A 20,297-nucleotide genomic window follows, 5' to 3' on the forward strand; every position below is an offset into this window, starting at 1 on the left:
TCTGCAATTACTTATAAATAAATATAAATAATTTAGTGGCGTTTTGTATAAAACGCCTAAATAGTATTTGAAAAATTGAATAAAAGGAGCCGTTTCATGAAATGAAATTTGTAAGATTTGTATGCGTTTTCTTTAAGCGCCGCTACATGAAATGAAATTACACCGCATATCTCCATCAACCCAATTTAACTTAAAATATAGCATAAATTTAAAATTGTAATACATTATTTGAATAATATCAATAATTTATAAATTGAATGTTGATAAAGTTTGAATATTTATTTACGTAAATTTTAAATAGTAAAATTGTATAATAAAATTATTTAGGGGTTATGCTTTAGGGTTAGGGAGATTTAGGGGTTTAGGGTTTATGCTTTAAAGGTTAAGGGGGATTTAGGGGTTATGGGGTTATTAATTTTTATATTAAATACTTTTAAATATTACTTAAAATATTAATAACTATTAATGTAAAATTTAAATTAAATATACAAGAGATAAATAAATAAATAATAAAATTTATTCAAATTTTAGCAAATATTTATTGCATTTTTTTGTGGCGTTTTTCTACAAACGCCGTAAATTGTCTTTAACTGAAAACGGCGTTGTTTCAGTTAATCGTTTGTGGCGTTTTTTATGAAAACGGCACCGTTTGTTTTTGTACATGAAATTTTAGTGATGTTTTCTACTAAAACGCCGCAAATATGAATAATATCCGCAATTACTTATAAATAAATATAAATAATTTAGTGGCGTTTTTGTAACAAACGCCGCAAATAATATTTGAAAAATTGAATAAAACAGAGCCGTTTCGTGAAATGAAATTAATTTAGTGGCGTTTTTGTAAAAAACGCCGCAAACAATATTTGGAAAATTGAATAAAACGGAGCCGTTTCATGAAATGAAATTTGTAAGATTTGTGGCGTTTTCTTTAAGCGCCGCTAAATGAAATGAAATTATACTGGCATATCTCCATCAACCCAATTTAACTTAAAAATATAGCATAAATTTAAAATTGTAATACATTATTTGAATAATATCAATAATTTATAAATTCTTGATAAAATTTTAATTATACACCCTTTAAGATTTATAAAATTTATTAAATTTTAACAATTAAAATTAATGTATTAAATATGCAATTTTAAATAATATTAATAAAGTCATAACAATGTACCGCTTAAAAATAATGTGATATGAATGTATCAAATTCATAAATATATATCATATAATTTGAAAACTTATAAACTTATTAATATATATTTTAAAAGTGAATAATTAGTGGCGTTTTCCTGAAAAACGCCACACAATCTAAATATTAGTGTCGTTTTGCCAATAAACGCTGCAGATAATATAATATAAATTGAACGAAACAGCGCCGTTTCACTTAACGAATTAAATATTAGTGGCGTTTATTCTCAAAACGCCGTAAATGTTGTAAAATTAGTGGCGTTTGGTTGTAAGCGCCGGAAAAGTTGGAATTGAAAACGGGGCCGTTTTAAACATATTTCAGTTTTGGACTAAATCCCCGCCCCCAGCACCAAATCCCCAATCAGTCGAAATCCCTAAATCTTTTTTCTATCTGCGATTTCTTCTTCAATTGAAAAGCTTCTTACATCCGATTTCTTACATCCGTTGTTCGGTTTCTTGCAAACTTATAAGGATTATTTAGCTTCATTGTTTCGGTTTCTTGCTAACTCACATAACCCAGACAGAGAAGACGGAGAAGGTGGGCAGACATTCGGATTTTGTCATCGGGGGAATCAGTATTTAAGGTTCGATTTCCCGATTCTGTGCATTTAAACATTGGGTTTTATTGTGTTTGTTAATTTTTTTGTTTGTTATTTGTTGATGACCCTGAAATGTCTTGAAATCGTCTTCTCTGTGTATAGGGTTTTCAATCGTTTCATTTTTCTTCATCGTCGCGAAGGTACACTATAGCTTTCACTTCTTTTATACTGGGAATGATTTCATTGGTTTGGAGTAAATGTTATGTTGTTGGTGATGACGGTTTGGAGTATGCATCAAATGCTTTCATTTCTTTTCTGTTGGTGTCGATGAAATCATGTGGTTGTTTTTTTAGATGAAATTTTGCCCGTGTAATTTAGGTTTTACCGAAATTAATTGATAAAAAAAAGTTGTTACAAGTTTATGAGGGGATGACATTTGCAGGTAATGAATTCGATTTTAATGGACCGGTTTTGAATTATAATTGGTTTTTGCAGCTAAGATGGTACCTTCTACTGGTTTTTGCTGTTAATTAACAAATTCCTAATATGGATTGGTTTTTGCTATAATTATAATTCCAAATTCCCAAACGAGATCCTAAAAAAAATGGACTGGTTTTTGCTGCTAAGATGGTACCGCTTCTATTGATTTCTGCTGCTAAATGGGAAATAGCTCATCCATACCATTTACTTTCTCATCATAATCTGGTTTGCACATTATTCATAATCTGGTTTTCCATATCATTTAAGCATATGAGTGTCTTTAAATCACTATTTTTTAATTTAAGAATGTGAGTTAAAATATAATGTTGGGTTCTTATCTATATTCTGGTTTGTATCTTAAATTATAATGTTCTAACTATGACTCATAACTGGATGTAAACTTATTCATAACCACATTTAGACTTTGCTTAAATCACAATTTCTACCTCATGTGTTCGGTTTTCTTTGTTGAAAATCAATTCTTTTACTTGGTAACCTTTCTTTTAGCTTAGAAAGGATTATGAACACAGAATTTTCCCTTTATCATGTTTTTTCTGCAGCAGCTTCGTGCAAAAAACGCAATCATATAATTATTTGAAAAGAACTATGAGTTTTTTAAAAACATAGGACTATGAGATCTCGGTTTTTATTTCACATATGAAAATAACTAATGTTATAAACAATGGGGTAATTTTTATGTAAAATTTGAAGGTTTTTATTTCACCAAAAGATTGCTATAAATAATTAATTTATTAAAGAGTATACCTTATAATTAATTTTTGTTGTCATGTTATCATAAAAGATAAAATAAAATATAAAAAATATGTGGAATATTAAAATATAAAAAATATTGGCTATTGTGACTTAAGACAACAGTGAGATGTTAGATTGAAGCAAATGATATTAGGCAATGAAATATTCTTAATAATAATATTATATTAAAATTATTATTAAATATTGTTAATAATTATATTAGTAATGTTATTAAATTATATATTATTTTATTTTAACAATAATTATGTTAAAATATAATTAAATTATTTATTTTGTTTTATTATTTATTAAAAATATTTAACAATAATCTTATTAAAATGTAATAACAATAACTGACACTTGCACATTACAAAACTTACATAACCTAAATAACCTACATAACTTAAATCTCTTACACAACTTACATAACCTAAATAACCTACATAACTTAAATCTCTTACACAACTTACATAACCTACATAATACATTTAACTTACATAACTTACATAATACATAATAACTTACAACTTACACAATACATTTAACTTACAACTTACATAATACATAATAACTTACAACTTACATAATACACTTAACTTACAACTTACATAATACATTTAACTTACAACTTACATAATACATAATAACTTACATAATACATTTAACTTACAACTTACATAATACATTTAACTTACATAACTTACATAACTTACATAATACATAATAACTTACAACTTACATTACATACATTACTTTCATAACTTACATAACTTACTTAATACATAACTTACTTAACTTATACACGTACATAACTTACATAATTTACTTAATACATAAACATATATCATATGATATACTCACATAACTTATAAAAAGGCGGAGTACGAAGCGATTGCTTCTAGTGATAGTTCGGTTCATCTTGAAGATATTGATAACCGGATTATTACTGAAGTTTTGGGTCCTGAAAGGTATGGTTGGGTTCGATTTCAAGGATCTTTTGTTAGCCCAACCCAGTATTTTGGATCCAGCTTCCACCAATACATGGCTTCGGGGAGTCAGGCTCAAGCTGAAGTTCAGAGGTTAAAAGACCAGATGGCTCAGATGCAAGCGACTACAATTGAGGTTCAAAGGAAATATGAAGAACTCCAGCTACAACTTAAAGCAGAGGAAGCGAGGAAGCGCCAATTGCAATGAGGAAGCGGAGGTGCAGCGAGAGAAGCGGAGCAGAGCAAAAGTATCTGACGAACTTTAGCAAAGACTTGATTATGATGAAGATGTTTAAGTCTCAACTTCCGCCTTCATAGTGTATGACATAAATATTTTTATCATTTTAACATTTAACATTTTTTGCAAAAATAATATGAATTCACTTTTATTTATTGATATTAATATTATTTTATTCCCTTATGTTGAAATATTATATAAATTTATTGCTATTGGTTGCTTTTGAATTGTTGCTACAGGAGGGCCGAAAAAATGAAAAATTTAATATAAAAAAATCACAAAAATAGTGGCGTTTTTGTATAAAAGCGCCGCTAAAGAACATGTTCTTTAGCGGCGCTTGTAAAAAAAACGCCGCTAAAGAACATGTTCTTTAGCGGCATTTAAAAACGCTAAAGAACATGTTCTTTAGCGCGTTTTGTTTTGTAAACGCTGCAAACGTTTGCGACGTTTTCGTTAGCGGCCTTTTTTGCGGCGCTTGAGAAAGCGCCGCAAATACCTTTAGTGGCGTTAAAAAGCGCCGCTAAAGGCCTAAAAAAACGCCGCTAAAAACCTGTTTTGGTGTAGTGGATATAGGTGTGAGTAAAGAAAGTTGTGCAAAAAGAAGATGCTACGGTGGAGCAGACTGTGATTATACGAAAGCTATTTGGCTGTAATGGGTGTATGGATCACATAACAATATTGTAAAAAGAGTTGTAGGACATAATGGTTTGTTGACATTATTTCTTCTCCTCGTACTTGCATAAAATTAGCTGCGAAATAGGGTTATGTTTGAGGAGAGTCTACCATTCTTGTAACCAAATTATTGCTAGTTTTAAGAATTACACCAAACTACATTTGGGCTCATGGGTGTTGATAGGTTTTGGAGGGTTTACGCTTTTCTTTTATTTTTTTCAAGATTATGCAACCTATTTACAATAACTAGTCTCTTTTCAAGTGTTATATGATTGTAAACAATTTATACATTGGGATTGGCTCAATTAAGACATGCTCAAAGGTTGAGATACTCGTTAATAATAAATCTATTAATCTGGCCAATAGCACCAACAATAACATGTTTGATTTTCAACGTTTATAACTTTTGTTACTTTAATCCTAATTCATTTAACAATTTACTCTTAAACTTGTGCTTATATATACACATTATAGTTAGGGGTGAGTGTTCGATCAAATCAGATGAAAAAAATTTAAGTTAATCGAGTTGACGAATCATATCTTATCATCCTAATTCAATTTAAAATTTTCTCGAATCGAGTCGAGTGAGATGGAATTCGAATCAATATATTTTTTCGAGTTAAATTTAAAAAAATGGCATTGGATCCTTGTAGCCACTACCACCCATCATAATCAAATTTGTTATTAACTTTTATCCTCATAATTTATTTACTAATATTTTATATACGAGTTAGCTTCTTTGCTTACTTAGTTGATTCAGTTATCTTCGATTCTTGTCACCATGTATTTTGAAATTAAAAATATATAAAATGTAAAAAATGTGAATTGTTAATAAAAGTTATTTTAAAGATAAAATGTAAAATTGATACCAACAGAAAATTTTAACATAAATATTTTATGACATAATCAATAATTCAATTTTAACAGAAATTGATAAAGATTCAGCATGATTAAATAATTCAATAATATAAATAGCATAATATGTGAAATTTAATTCAATAATATAAATAGTAGATATAAATTCGAAAAAAAAAATTTGGAGTTTGTGAGGAAGTAAAAATTTTGGGGGAAAGATAAGGAAAAAAGTTTTGGGGGGCTTAGGGGGGTTTGGGGAAATTAAAATTTTTGGGTGAAAGTAAAAGGAAAAAAACTTATGATATTTTTTTGGCTTAAGGGTGCAAAAGACCCTCAAACTTTTTCAAAAAAAGCAATTAAGCCCCTGCTTTTTTTTTTGTACTCAATTGGGTATTTGAACTTTCAAAATGCATCAAAAAAGCCCTCAAACCTTTTAAAAAAAAGCAATTAAGCCCCTACCTTTTTTTATCACTCAATTGGGTACTTGAACTTTCAAAATGTGTCAAAAGACCCTCAAACTTTTTCAAAAAAAGCAATTAAGCCCCTTTCTTTTATTAAAGATTAGAAAAATTAAAATTAAAATCAATAAAAGCTATAAACATTATTAAAATTTAATAAAAATCAAATATTAAAAGTTATTAAAATATAAAAATCGTAAAAATATTTAAAATTTTATAAAAATCATAGAAAATTATAAAATATATAGAAATATAAAAAATATAAAATTTTATAAAGTCGTAAGAAAATTATACAAAATGTAAAGAAATATAAATTTAAGTAAAAAATATTTATAAAATTTTTGTTCCAAAAGAAGCATTTTATAATTTTTCTATAACTTTTATTAATTAATTTTATTTTTTATCATTTTCACCACATGTCACGTTGTGTTGCGACACGTGATGATTTTAATTGAAAAAAACTAGGGTCATTAATTTTTTATGATTTTCATAAAATTTTACAATTTTTTATTTTTATGATTTTTATAAAAATTTCTAATTTTAATAAATTTCTAATTTTTTAAAATTTAAATTTTTAAAATTTTTTTATTTTATAATCTTTTCTAATTTTTAGTAAGAACATGGGCTTAAATGTTTTATTGAAAAATTTTGAGGGTCTTTCTTATGCATTTTGAAAGTTCAAGTACCCAATTGAGTAAAAAAATAGGGGCTTAATTGTTTTCTTTTTTCTGAAGAAGTTTAAGGGCTTTTTTTTTATGCATTTTGGAAGTTTAAGTGCTTAATTGAGTGCAAAAAAAAAGAAGTTGCTTTTTTTAGAAAAAAATTTGAAGACTTTTTACACTTTTAAACCTATTTATTTTATTAAAGTATAGAATGATAAACTAGAAACCTTCGAAGTTTTTTTTTTTTCCCTCCTAGAAAAGAAGTTGTTCCAAAATATCTGAAAAGCACAAAGCAACCACAATTATTCCTAGAGGATTTGTTTCAAAGTTGTATAATTGAGGTGAGCAATTACTTTGAGGTTAAATTTAATGTAGCTGTGCTTGGCAACAGAAGACGACAATAAATCTTTCTGATAACGAAAGCAATGGGGTATACTATTTCCATGACAACACCTAGTCTTTCTAAAAGACTCGTCTTGGTCTCCAAAAGTTATTCACAAGATGAACCCTACAAGTACAATGGACACCGACATGATAATTGAAGGCCAAATTCCTACAGTCCTCTACATTTGACTTGGTCTCCATACAAAAAAAAAAAAAAAAAGATGCATGTTAAGTGTAAGGACTTGAGAATTTTTAACTTATAGTTCCCGAGCCGTATCATCACCGTGTATGATTATAAATAGACATGCGAAGCGGTTGAAGTTCAGCACAGTCTAAAACCATCTCTACTTCTCTTTATCCAACTACTGCTCCAAAATATGAAGACCTTTCTTATTATTTGTGTTTTCTGCTTCTTATTCTCTGCTCTGCCTTTCTCTATAGCTCGACAAGTTCATCGAGGTAACAAATTGCCTTCTATTTTCTTCTTTTTCTTCTTCTTCTTTAAGTGTATCGCTTTTATTTATAAAAGTATGATCTCTACCTCTAATTTTCATCCTGCTTTCTACCTCCTTGTTTTGTTTAATATTCACTATCTCTAACAAATTTAACCATATTTTAAACTCTTACTCCACATTGATTAGAAAACATGCATTATTGTTGTTAATAATTAGTTTAATGGTTGCTGCAGTTGAACACAATGGTTATTATGTACCATTTCCACCAGTAAACAAAGTGCCAAGAACAGGTAGCGTAACTACGAGCTGTGTGGGCGGCAAATATGCAGCATGCACCATACCTATACCACCACCTGGAAAAGGATTTCCTAATAGACGAGGACCCATATGCCCTTGCCGCCATTGATCTCAATTATCACCTTTTTTTAGAAAAGGAAAATATTCATCTTTTCTTTGATCTTAATTCTAGTGTGTTGTGAACGAGTTAGATATACGTTGAATGATGTTGTTTTAGTAGATAGCAGCAGCTTTCCTTTCCTAGCGGGTGGGATTAAGGTTTACATATCTTTTATTTCAATTCTATTGTTTTAAGTGTGATTATTCATAATTATTGATTTTGTTTGTTTGCTTCAATTATTTTTATTATAATAAAAGATTTTGATTGAGTTTATACTATTAAATCATGGCATACTTACAAAGTGGAAGAAAAATGATGTAATAAATTTAAAAGTTTTGATATAACAACTAATTATGACTTTTGTTAAATTAGTACAGCAAAACCATTAACAACCATAATGTTTTAGATACGAATGTCATACGTAAATATTTTTCTAGATTTTATATGAAAAGGTAAAATTATTTTCAAAATAATATTTATTATTTTACAAAAATAAGTGGGTTTTAGTAAATTCTCTACTAAATTGAGACCCGTTGAAGGGTGATACCAACTTCATAAGAATTTAAGTATGAAAAATAAAAATAGCAAGATAATTAAATTAAAATAAAAATATAAATTGAAAAAAATAAAAAGAACTTAACAAAAAACGTGTTATTTAAAATTTAGCATTATAACTTATTTGACCTTCAAATTTTATAAAAAAATCATTGTCTCCCTCTATGTAAATTTTCGTCTCTTTTAGCCTTTAAACTTGCTTTGTTTATCTAATTACCTCAAAATGGATGGTTAACTTTACTGACGTGGCCGTCAAATGTATATGCCATGTTAGCAGTTAATTAATTTTTTAAAATTTAAAATATTATTTTTATATTTTTTTAGTTTTTTAATATTTTAAAAAATAATTAATTGTTGACATGGCTTCCACGTGTATGTCATGCCATCAAAGTTAACATATAATAAATTTTTTATTCATTTTAAGGTGATTTGATAAAGAACACAAATTTAAAGATTAAAAGAGATGAAAAGTTAAATAAAAACTATAATGATTTTTTATAAAATTTAAGGGTCAAATAAATCATATCTTGGAATTTTTATAAAATTATTTATTTCTTAAAAAATATTAACTCACTCCACTAAAACTATTCAGTATGGTAGAACTTGTAACAAACAATCCCATTCTTCTCATAACTATTATTAATTTTTAATATATAAAATAATTTTTTAATTTTTCTTTAAAACGCATATATAGATATTGGCAAGCATAATTGGTTAATAGAAAATGCCATGATTACAAATAGATTTTGCGAAGCATATAGATTTTGGCAAATACACTTCAGGGTTTACGAGAGTCGAGGGCTCATCACACTCGTATCACGGCTGAGCTTCTCTAGCCACGACTTGGATCTGCCATGATGCCTCTTAATCATCATCAACAACCATAGTTAAAAAACAAAACAACAGTAGCAAAACCAACAGACAGCAGACACTTATACCAAATCAAACCTTTTAAAATTTTAAATTAAAGTTCACAAAATCTGTAATTATTGTGTCTTATTTTTAAAAGAAAACATTAATAGGGTATAAGTTTATACATTGTTGTAAACCATATTATCAATAAATTAATAAATAATTTTAAAAATTATTAAAAAATCAACAGCTTAATATGAACTATCAGTGCCCTAACTTTTCCTTTTGGAATTTTTAATGAAAGATAAAAACTATGAAGACTTTTCACGGATGTCTCCTTTGTTACCAAGTATAATAATATATTTATAGTTGAATATAAAATAAAGACTAGTTAATATAAATTTAAACGATGAGTAAAAACTCTTATAAAAAGATAAAATCCCTTTAAATTAAGTGATTTTTTTTATTAAAAATAAATCATAAATAAATAAATAATACTAATTAAATTAATTTATTACTCAAAGTTTTAGAATAATTATTAAAAAGAATAGTCAGCTTCCTCCCATTTTCACGGCAAATTCAAGGGTCCAGGGAAGTCTACTGTACTTGCTTTAGGATTGGGTCCAAGAATCTTTGACGCTATAACCTATAATACATCACATGAATCTGATGATAAACAAGTGTCAAGATTGACGGTTTCAATGCAGCAAAAAGATGTCGGTTCTCAATTATTAATACTTAATATTTAATCAAGTCTGTTAATAAGCGTAGAGACAAAAACTAAATTGATGTAAGAAGTTTAAATCACAAGTTAAAAAGGTAGTATAAATATCAATTTTGAAATTAATTACTATTATATAATTTTAAATTTGAGTGTGGTTTAGAGATTACCATTGAAATTTAATCATTTTACCATATGATGTAAAAAAAAAAAAACAAAATCAAAGTTGACCACGTGTCAACCAAACGCCTAGTCTTTCTAAAAGACGGCCAAAAGACTTTTATTGGTCTTCAACAAAAGATGTTTTATTCATAACATAAAACCTACAAGCTAATGTTTTCCTCCTAAAATCGACACCAAATTCCAAGTCCTCTACATTTGACTTGGTCTCCATCCAAAAAGAACATGCAAGTTAAGTGCAAGTGGTTTAGAATTTTGGGTTAAATATAAAATTAGTATTTAAATTTGTCTACTTATTTCATATTGGTATTTATGGTTTTTTTTTGTTCCAGATTGGTACTCGAACTTTTTTTTCATCCACTATATTGGTACATAAGCCTAACAACATTACTTTTTTATGACATGACAACTTTGGCCAATCTCGCGTTGCTATGCATCACCCTCTTTGACCCGTCCCCTTGAAAAAAAGAAAGACTAAAATCATTTATCTTAAATTAATTAACATCATTTATTAAAATAAAAAAATCAAAATCCATTAAATGTTTTCCACCGATTAGTGAATTGATTGTTGAACAAACCTTACCTCTTCGATTACTAGACCTTTTTTATTATCCTTCAACATCAAAAGCCATCTCTAATTCTTTATTTTATTCACATTGAATCCTTTCACTAGACGTTTCCATCCTTCAACTTTTGTGTAAAAACCCTTTCGATTCCATCCTTCAACCATCTGAGAAACCCTTTCGATTACCCAGTTATCTAAAAAATTCTTCATCATCTCACTGAAAAGGCCTTGTTTCATCATCGATTACTCAGCCTTTCATCTCAGTGAAATGGTATTTGAATCAAGATTACTCTATTTTCATCATTGGTTACTGGTATTTTACTCAGCCTTTTTTAGGTTCTTTTTTATTTCCATTTAAAAAGCATAATTTTTAAAAAAAAATTTATTGGTTTCTCAATGTGCTTTTTATGATGTGTTTTTTATATAAAAAAAATGGAATTTGTTTTTCCACTACTTAGATTTTTATTAGTCCTCAGAAAGTGACAAATTTTTTATTAGGACCATTGGTTTTCTAGTTTAAAGAATGCCTAACAATTTGTAATGGTTTCTTAGTGTTGGTTTAATGTTGAACCAATTTTTAATAGTGCTTAGATTTTTCGTTGTTTAGATATTTTATTTGTATTATAATTTATTTCTATTTTTTTGTTGGTATTATTGTGTATGCAGATAACTCCATATCGAAGGAATTTTTTAAGGTGAAATTGATTGAAATTTGAAAGGTCATCAATTGTATATTATTATGTCTATTATGTATGTATATTAGTATGGATATTTTGTATATTAATGTTTATGTATGTATATTAGTAGGATATTATATATGTTATGTTTATTACTGTTTATATTATGTAACTGACTTTATTATCTAACTGATTTTGCCTATACAGTGTTTTATCATAACTTGGGTTAGTGTTGTAATGAGATTTTGACCTAGATTTTTTGTGTTATTACACTTTGTGTGAGATGGTAGTGGAAAGTTGGGTATAGAGTTATGAAGAACTTTGTATACTGTGAAGGTGGGTTAAATTTTAGTAAGAGACTGAGTGTTTGCTATGATAATTCATTATTCATAGCAATAATTAACCATATTAGAAATATAGGTTTCATACATGTATATGTTGAACACGAGGTAGACACACCTGATGTTATTGGTGATACCATGTTATTGCCTACCACTAATGAAAGGAAATTAAATAGTGGGGTTGAAGAACCAAATTGTAATAAAAAATTAAATTGTAATGAGAGAGTTAATATTAGGGTTAGGGAACCATTTACCGAGTTAGGTGGGGAATCTAATGTAGGACTAGAGTTGGGTGGGAGTAGTGATGCATGTGCTTAGTGGGGAAGAAAGTTCTAAAATAATGGGCGTAGTGATACAGATAGCTCATTGGGCATTGAGGAGTTGTAGGGGAAAATTTTGAGGATGAAGAGGTGAGAAATATCAAATATCAAGGCTTGGTATATAAATTATAAATGAAATAAAAAGAGCCAAACAAAAGCAACAAATAGGGTTAATAGTAAGGGTGTAAATGTAGTGAAAGGAGAGAGAAAAATGATGAAATTTTAGATGAACTGGGTGGGGGAACATATTATGTTGATTCATCATATTTGAGGTATTATAAAAGTGATTCAAATGGTGAGGTAGTATGTAGAAAAAGTTGACATGTATGTTTCGATCCTACTAACCCAATCCTATATTTAGAGCTTGGTATGATGTTTAATGGATTAGAGGAATTCAAGACTGCTTTAGCAAAGTATGCAGTAAGCAAGAAGTTTGATATTGTCTATCTTAGGAATAAAAATGAGAGGATTAGTACTAGATGTACGGAATATGGGTGCCATTTTAGAATATACGATGTTGTAGATAATAGTGATGGGTTTTACAAGATAAAAACCTGTATAGAAACTCATAGAAACCCACGAGTGTTCAATAACTTTTAAAAACAAAAGGGCATTTTATAAGTTTGTTGGAGAACATTTCTTAGGTAAAATCAGAGTGATTCCAAAGGTGAAGTTAATTGAAATGTAGAACCTAGCCAACAGAGAGTTGAAAGTTTATCTATATAGGGGTACATGCAACAGGGCTAGAAGATGGGCACTGGAGGAAATTAATGAAAGAGTAAGCTATAAGTTTAATAGATTATGGGATTATGCAAATGCACTTAGCAAGACAGATTTAGATGACAATATAGAGGTGATGGTAGAAAGAAAAATCTTGTAACACTCAGATTTTTCTTAATTGACCCAAGATTTACAAGAGTTAGGACTAAATTGAAAGAGACTGTAAGCTGACGATCTCTATTGAAAAATCAAGAAAAAATAGTAACTAAACTAGACATGGTTGAAATCTAATTTTGGTTTGGTTAGATTAAAGCCAGGTGATTCTTTAGTGAGAGACAAAATGATTGCTAATGGATGGTTTCTAAACGGTTGAAAATCGTGCGAGAAGGGCTATAAACAGTTGGAAAAATGACTTACTAGTGATGACTCAACTCCATTATGTATCATTTCCCTCTTTTCTTCATCCTTTTCCTTAAAGGCTCCGAGAAGAGATGGTTACAAGAAAGCTTTGTATGAGGCGACGGTCATAAGGTTCAAGTAGAAAAGGAGGATCCAACAAACTGGTAAGATACTAAGACCTTTGGTGGTTGTAAGTTAAGGAATAAAGTTGAGGATTTCCTAAACCATTTTAGGAGTGTTGCATGTTGTTGGAAAATTGGGGTTTAAGTTAAACGTACTAAGTTTAACCCATGATTTTGGTTAAAGATAATGGAAGCTCTAGCGTTCAAAAAAGTTAAGCGGAGGAGGCAAAGAAGTGTCAGGTGAGTTTCTGCACTCTACCCCTGAGACAATAAGCATATGAGAATCCACCACTCTAGTTCAATATGCATAAACTGACTATGAATCAATGACATTCTATTTGTGGAATGCATACATCGCATGTTTAAATAATGGAACATGGAAGAGAATCATTAATGGGATTAGATAAAGTTAGGATGAGAAAAATGGTGATTTTGTTAGATACCACCATAAGGTATTGTTGTGTGCAACTGTGATGGTGAAGCTCTAGGCCTTGCAGAAATGACACTACGGTGTTCAAGCATCAAAAATAGGATGGTGAAATGGAGGAATAGGTGGAGGAATAGGAGAAATCAAAAATTCGTTAACATTCTGTCATCTAGGATTGTTGAGAGCAAACCGTGATATGCGAAGCTCTGAGTAAACATGAGGAATATACGGTTAAGACCATGGTTGGACTATGGCAACCAAGATAGTCTGCCATAACAGTAAACCCGATAAATATACAGTATAATACCATTGTTGGACAATGGCAACCAGGATAGTTCACCGGGACAGTAAACATAATGAATATATGGTGTAAGACTATGGTTGGATTATAGCAACCTGGATAGTTCACCAGGACAGTAAACACGAGGAATATACAGTGTAAGACCATGGTTAGACTATGACAACCAGGATAGTCTGCCAGGACAACAAACAAGGGGAATATACTATGTAAGAACATGGTTGGACTATGAAAACTAGGTTAGTCCACCGAGATAGTAAACATAGGGATTTTGAGGTATAAGACCATGGCTTGGCTATGGCAACTAGGTTAGTTCATCAGGATAGTAAAACAGGGATTTCGAGGTATAAGCCATGGCTCAGCTATGACAACCAATAGAGTCTGCGAAGACAATAAACATGGGATTATACTATGTAAGATCGCAATTTGGCTACGTTAGTATGAATAGTCCACCGAGACATTAAACATGAGAAAATCTGTCAGGATGTGAAGTATAGATTCATAAGGTGTATGACCCTGGTTTGGTCAAAATGGCACAGAGAAGTCCACCAAGATGATAATTACAATGATATATTGAGTAAAACTGTATCTCGTTAAGGTAATGCATGATAAATCGTCAGAACCATAAATACAAAGTAGTCCACTAGGACATCAAAACGAGATAGACTACCAAGAGGTAAGTATGGAAAATTCACGAACACAAAAAAAGGGGGGTTGAGGGAAACGTCAATTTTGGCAATTATAGTTAACAAATGAATTTTAAGGAAATTTGTTAGACAAGGTAAAGGTAGTAGAAATTAGAATAGTCCGCCAAATCAATATTCAGAAAAGCTGTGGGACTTTTGGGAGGTAACCCAACATAATCCAAACATGGGGAAAGAATTGTCAGTAGTGCCTGACGTATAGACAAATAAAGAAGATTTATTTAAGGTCAACATATAATGATCCATCATTATGATCTACCAGAAGGTGATCGGAGGAACTTAGAATGTTAGAGGTATTATTAAGGACGGCATAAGTGACAGATTTGTCTACCAAGACTATTCCTCTTTGAGGAGAAACTATTAAATAAGTATCAGCCACATGGCTAGTATTGTAGGGAACCATCATGTAAGAGAAATCATGAGCTTGGATGGTCGTTCAGACGAAAGTAAGCAAAGTATTGTAGGGCAAGTTATAAGGGGGTAACCCAAACAACATTGCAAACTAGATGTAGGACGAAAAAAGATCTAGTTTGCCAAACAGGGTGGGACTACTTTAGCTAAACCCACTAGCGAAGTGTCAATAAGTCCGTCTAGACTGATGTAAGAAAATAGAGTTTGTCTAGGACGAGCTAGGGAGGTTATGTTTGACAAGAAAGGTTAAAACCGAAAAGGTTATTAAGGTGATAACCAGGATGTCTATCATATAAGCGAAAGAGGGAGGTGGGGAAAATCTTTAAGAATGATCCGGAAAGAAGTTGGATAAAGGAAAGAGACATACGTAAGGAAATGATAGAGTCTGCGGTTATGGCGAGACATCAGAAATGTTGCCGAGACTGTTAAAAAAATGGGTTTGGAAAATGCAACCGAAAATAAATTTAGAGAAAAACTAGATTTTAAATTGTTTTTCCAAAACAAGATCTTGGTTGTGATATTTAAAGTAATAAACAATATTCGTCTAGGATGAGCGCTTTTCGACTAAGTAGTCTTCTCCTCTATCTTCACGCTCACGTCTGTCGAGTGTGGGTTGGCTTCAAATCAGAAAATTTTTCACAAAGATTACTAGTAGGGTAATTTTGTAATTTCTCTAAACTTTTGGGTCAAGTTGTAAATTAGAAAAATAGTTCTAGAAATTTTCTAGAATAATCTCTTTAGAGAATTTTCTCTTTACAAATTTCTCTTAAATTCAAGTGTGTGTTAAAATAATGACCCAAGACTCTCTTTATATAGGAAGAGTTTAGAGAGTTCAACCATGATTAAATTTAATCACTTTAATATTAAATTTAATCGAATATTTATTTTGATAAATATTAGATTAAATTTAATATTTAATCTTAATAAAATAATAGAATGTTTATCTACAAGATAAACATTAAATTAAATTTAATATTAAGATAATCATTTTAATATTAAATTAATAAAATACTATTTAGATAAGTATTAAATTAAACATTAAATTATTAAAATAATATTATTTTTGAAATAATTAATCTGAAATCAAATTCTCTGATGGAATTCTAGTATGAATGTAACTCTTCCACTGCTCAACCACCAACGACCAACCGTCGCCGGCCACCGGGATGCCCTCTTCATAGCCATTGGCACTGCAGTATCTAGTGATGCAGGTGTGACACCTTTACAACACCCCAAGCCGATTCGGCTACTGCCGGTCTGGTCTGGGTCAACGAGGATCCGACCGGTCTAGTCTTGCCACCAGTTGGACCATTGGCCAGTTTCACATACCAAGCCCGGTTCGACCAGTTTTTGGGTTTTGGTCTTTATTTTGGGCTCACAGGCATAATTTACGATGTCAGATCCAACTTTCAAGTTCAATTACACATTGGGCCAGTTGTCTGATTTGAAAATTAAATTCCAAAAATATCATATTAATTTTAATTAATTTGATTAATTTAATTTTACTTGATCAAAATTAATTTTTCTAAAAATTACTTAGATTTTTCAAATTAATTTTTCAAGAAAATTCTTTAACTCTAGTTGAACAATTCTTACGACCACCTAATTTAATTCCACATCGAAAAATCGGCTCAATTAAATTATTCCCAAAGTCGTAGAATTTTCTTATAATTCAAGTGTAGTCCGATTGAGTTTTTGTTGAGCTAGCAGGGGGACTAATCAGACATATACAATTAGTCTTTAGTGATTGCAATTATGTCTAGATGCATCGGTCCAGTAATTTGCAATTAGTTAATCATGGAGTCAATCCAAATTGTAAGAAAAAATAAAACTTTCTTCTCTAACCCTCTCACTCATGTTGGAACATGGAAGGATGATGTTTTCTCTTCATTTTTCCTCCCTTTTTATACTAAAATTTTCATAATAAAATATTACTATTATAATATTTATCTAATTATTTAATTAAAAATATCATTAAAATATCTCTTGTGTCATCATTACACTCTAGAATTCTCTCTCATTCTAATTGATCATTTTGTCCTTTATAATCCTTAAAATTTCATCCTTGAATTATCACTTAATTTGGTAAAATTATGATTTAGTCCCTCATAGTTCTCCATTTATTCAATTTAGTCCTTATTCTTATTTTCTAGACTCTGTCACCTTTAAGATATTTGTATTATTGACCTTTCAACTTTTTCATATCTATAGTTTAACCCTCACATGTTAAATATTTACACTTAGACCACATACCTTGTCATATTTTTATGATTTAGTCTCTAGCTCAAATTAATATTTCACAACATATTTCTTATTTTATTTTTCTCTAACATCCCTTATCATTTACTTTTTATATCTTATTTCACTTAAAATCTATCTCATATTATTTTCGACTAAGGAATTTTGAGGATGTTATAGAAAAGCTATACTTTAGGAATTAAAGTGTGCATTAAACCTAAAAATACAAATAATAATAGTAATAATTTGTTTTATTATATTTTTACGTTCATTTTATGGACTATGTTCAAAGTTAAAGGATTAAGGCTACACCGACAATTTACTCTCTAATATTCAAGCTTATATTTTCTTCTTTAAAATGTAATGCGCTAACATTGCACCCAAGTTCTAACATTACACTAGAGTGATTTTTTTCTTTTCTCACTTTTTGGCAAAAATAAATTAATTTTCTGGACCAAGTCTTTTACTGTTGAAATTGTTAGTAACACCTAGCAAAACAATTTTGAGATGGATCCCAACAATATCTATAACATCTATACAAAATTATGTTTATGTTATAAAATAAAAGATGAAAGTAAAGAACAAAGAAAATAAGAGAGCAAAAGAGAAAGTGTATTTTATTGATCAATTGGAATGTTTACAAAGCTTCTCTAAAGTCTCTATTTATAGGCATAAGAAGTATAAATGAAGTAGAGATCTAATTCTAATGACTATTAGAATTTAAAGTACATAAAAACTTATCTTGATCTTGATTGACATCCACTTAATAAGATATTCATAACACTCCCCCTTGGATGTCCATTGGTAAATAATGTGCCTCGTTGAAACCTTATTAGGAAAAACCCTGTGGATAAAAACCTAATGAAGGAAAAAGAGTATACAATCTTCTATTTCAAATTTCCTCGTTAAGGAAAAAGGGTTACAGCGCGTATTTACTCCCCTTCATGAAAATATAACATAATATCACATATTCTACGTATTCAATCTTGAATACTAGATTTTCAAATTTATATCATCATTCTTTTAAAAGTCATGACTTAGAGAAAATTTGGGGAACATATTTTGATCTTTTCATGAGTTTCAACAATAATTATAGCAAATTATAATCATGATTCTTCTATAAAAACACAAATAGGTATTTTGGATCATTCTATAATCCTCCTTCAACTATTATTCACTAAGTCAAATTTACCACATATGTCCAATTATTTCAATTCATATAAATGAACAATTTCCGATAATATCAATATGCTTCTAGCATTCTAGATCCTTTAAGGATTTTAATGTAAACTTTACTATATAGTGATTCATAAAAGGTTGTAACAACAACCATTAGACATAAATTAATTTTTTATGAACTACCGGTTTAATAATATATCTAAAAGTTATTGCATCCACCATAAAAGAATATTATATCTTTTAATAATCAATGACAAGACTTAGCTAAAACTTCATATTTTTATTCTGTTTTTTGCAAAACTACTTCATTTGTACCCTCACTAGCTTTATACCTTTAGATATTTGGACTGCTGGTCTAAAAACTCCACGAATTTGAGTTGAGTCTTTCTATTTTGACCAATCTATTCCATATCTATATTTCTCAATAGATTTATTCAAGATCCTCCTTTAATTTCATTATTTCATTATTTCAACAATAAAATTACAAGCAAAACCATTGTCGACCATTTTTATTATTGGTTCGACATTTTCTCAAATGACATAACTTATCGAGATATTTTATTTTCACTATTTTAATCTTTAGTTTCAGGTACCTGAATCTTTTCGGAGGTTTTACTTATTAGTTATGTCTTGGGTCTCTTCTGGAGCATCCGTCTTCATTATATGACCATCTAGATTTATTATTTTCTTTTATGAGAATTTTCATATTTGGAACTTGTAATAAGTTATCCTTGTTGAACTTTTGGTTCAAATTACTCTCCCCTAACTCATTACAAGTTATTATTTCTCTCCCCCTAATATCGGGAAAACTATCAAATCAAAATAGTAATCACAAATCATGTCATAATTGAATCTCTAATACATTTAAAACATATAATAATACAAGGAGACTCGTAATTAATATATATTCCCAACTTTCTTTGAGTATTCACTCATCTTTCTTGTGGAAATTAGAACATATACACACATACAAAAATTAAAGATGAGAAATATTTAGCTCTTAACCAAAAATCAATTGTAATGGTGAGTAGTTATAACTCATTGGCTTGATGCATACAGACATAAATTAACATAATCTCATGTTGAAATAAGAAGTTTAGTTCTCATAAGTAATGTTTTAGATATTAATCGAGGTGTTCAATCAATAATTTCTCTAAATCATTATGCACATAAATAACAAACTTTTACAAAAAAAAAACTCAATCAATAAAAGACTGAGATATAAACTCATCAAGTATTAGTAAGATGAATTGTTTTAATTGCATGATATGAAATTAATTATTTAAACAATAAATCTTGCAAATGACAAAGTTACAAGTTAATAACACATATGTGATTAATTTGTAAATGCATCTACCAAAATCATATAATTTTAAAATCATCCACATGGTGGATGAATGGGTCCATATTTAATTCGAAATGTAAGACATTAAATCTCAACCTTAGCTAGTAAGTTTCTAATAAGTAATTTTCATTGAGAACAAGAAACAAATGAAAATTAATTAAATTAAAGAATCTTCG

At 29.4% G+C, this 20,297-nt stretch overlaps 1 long non-coding RNA gene across 1 annotated transcript; it reads left to right on the forward strand.

Annotated features, from left to right (window-relative positions):
• The first annotated feature begins 7,488 nt into the window (after window positions 1-7,488).
• LOC105771403 (uncharacterized) lies at window positions 7,489-8,340 on the forward strand. Its single transcript, XR_001126491.2, has 2 exons — window positions 7,489-7,674; window positions 7,904-8,340. It is a non-coding gene; the product is annotated as an uncharacterized LOC105771403 (long non-coding RNA).
• The last annotated feature ends 11,957 nt before the right edge of the window (window positions 8,341-20,297 follow it).

Source organism: Gossypium raimondii, chromosome 7, assembly GCF_025698545.1.
Source record: "Gossypium raimondii isolate GPD5lz chromosome 7, ASM2569854v1, whole genome shotgun sequence".
NCBI classification, from domain to species: Eukaryota; Viridiplantae; Streptophyta; class Magnoliopsida; order Malvales; family Malvaceae; genus Gossypium; species Gossypium raimondii.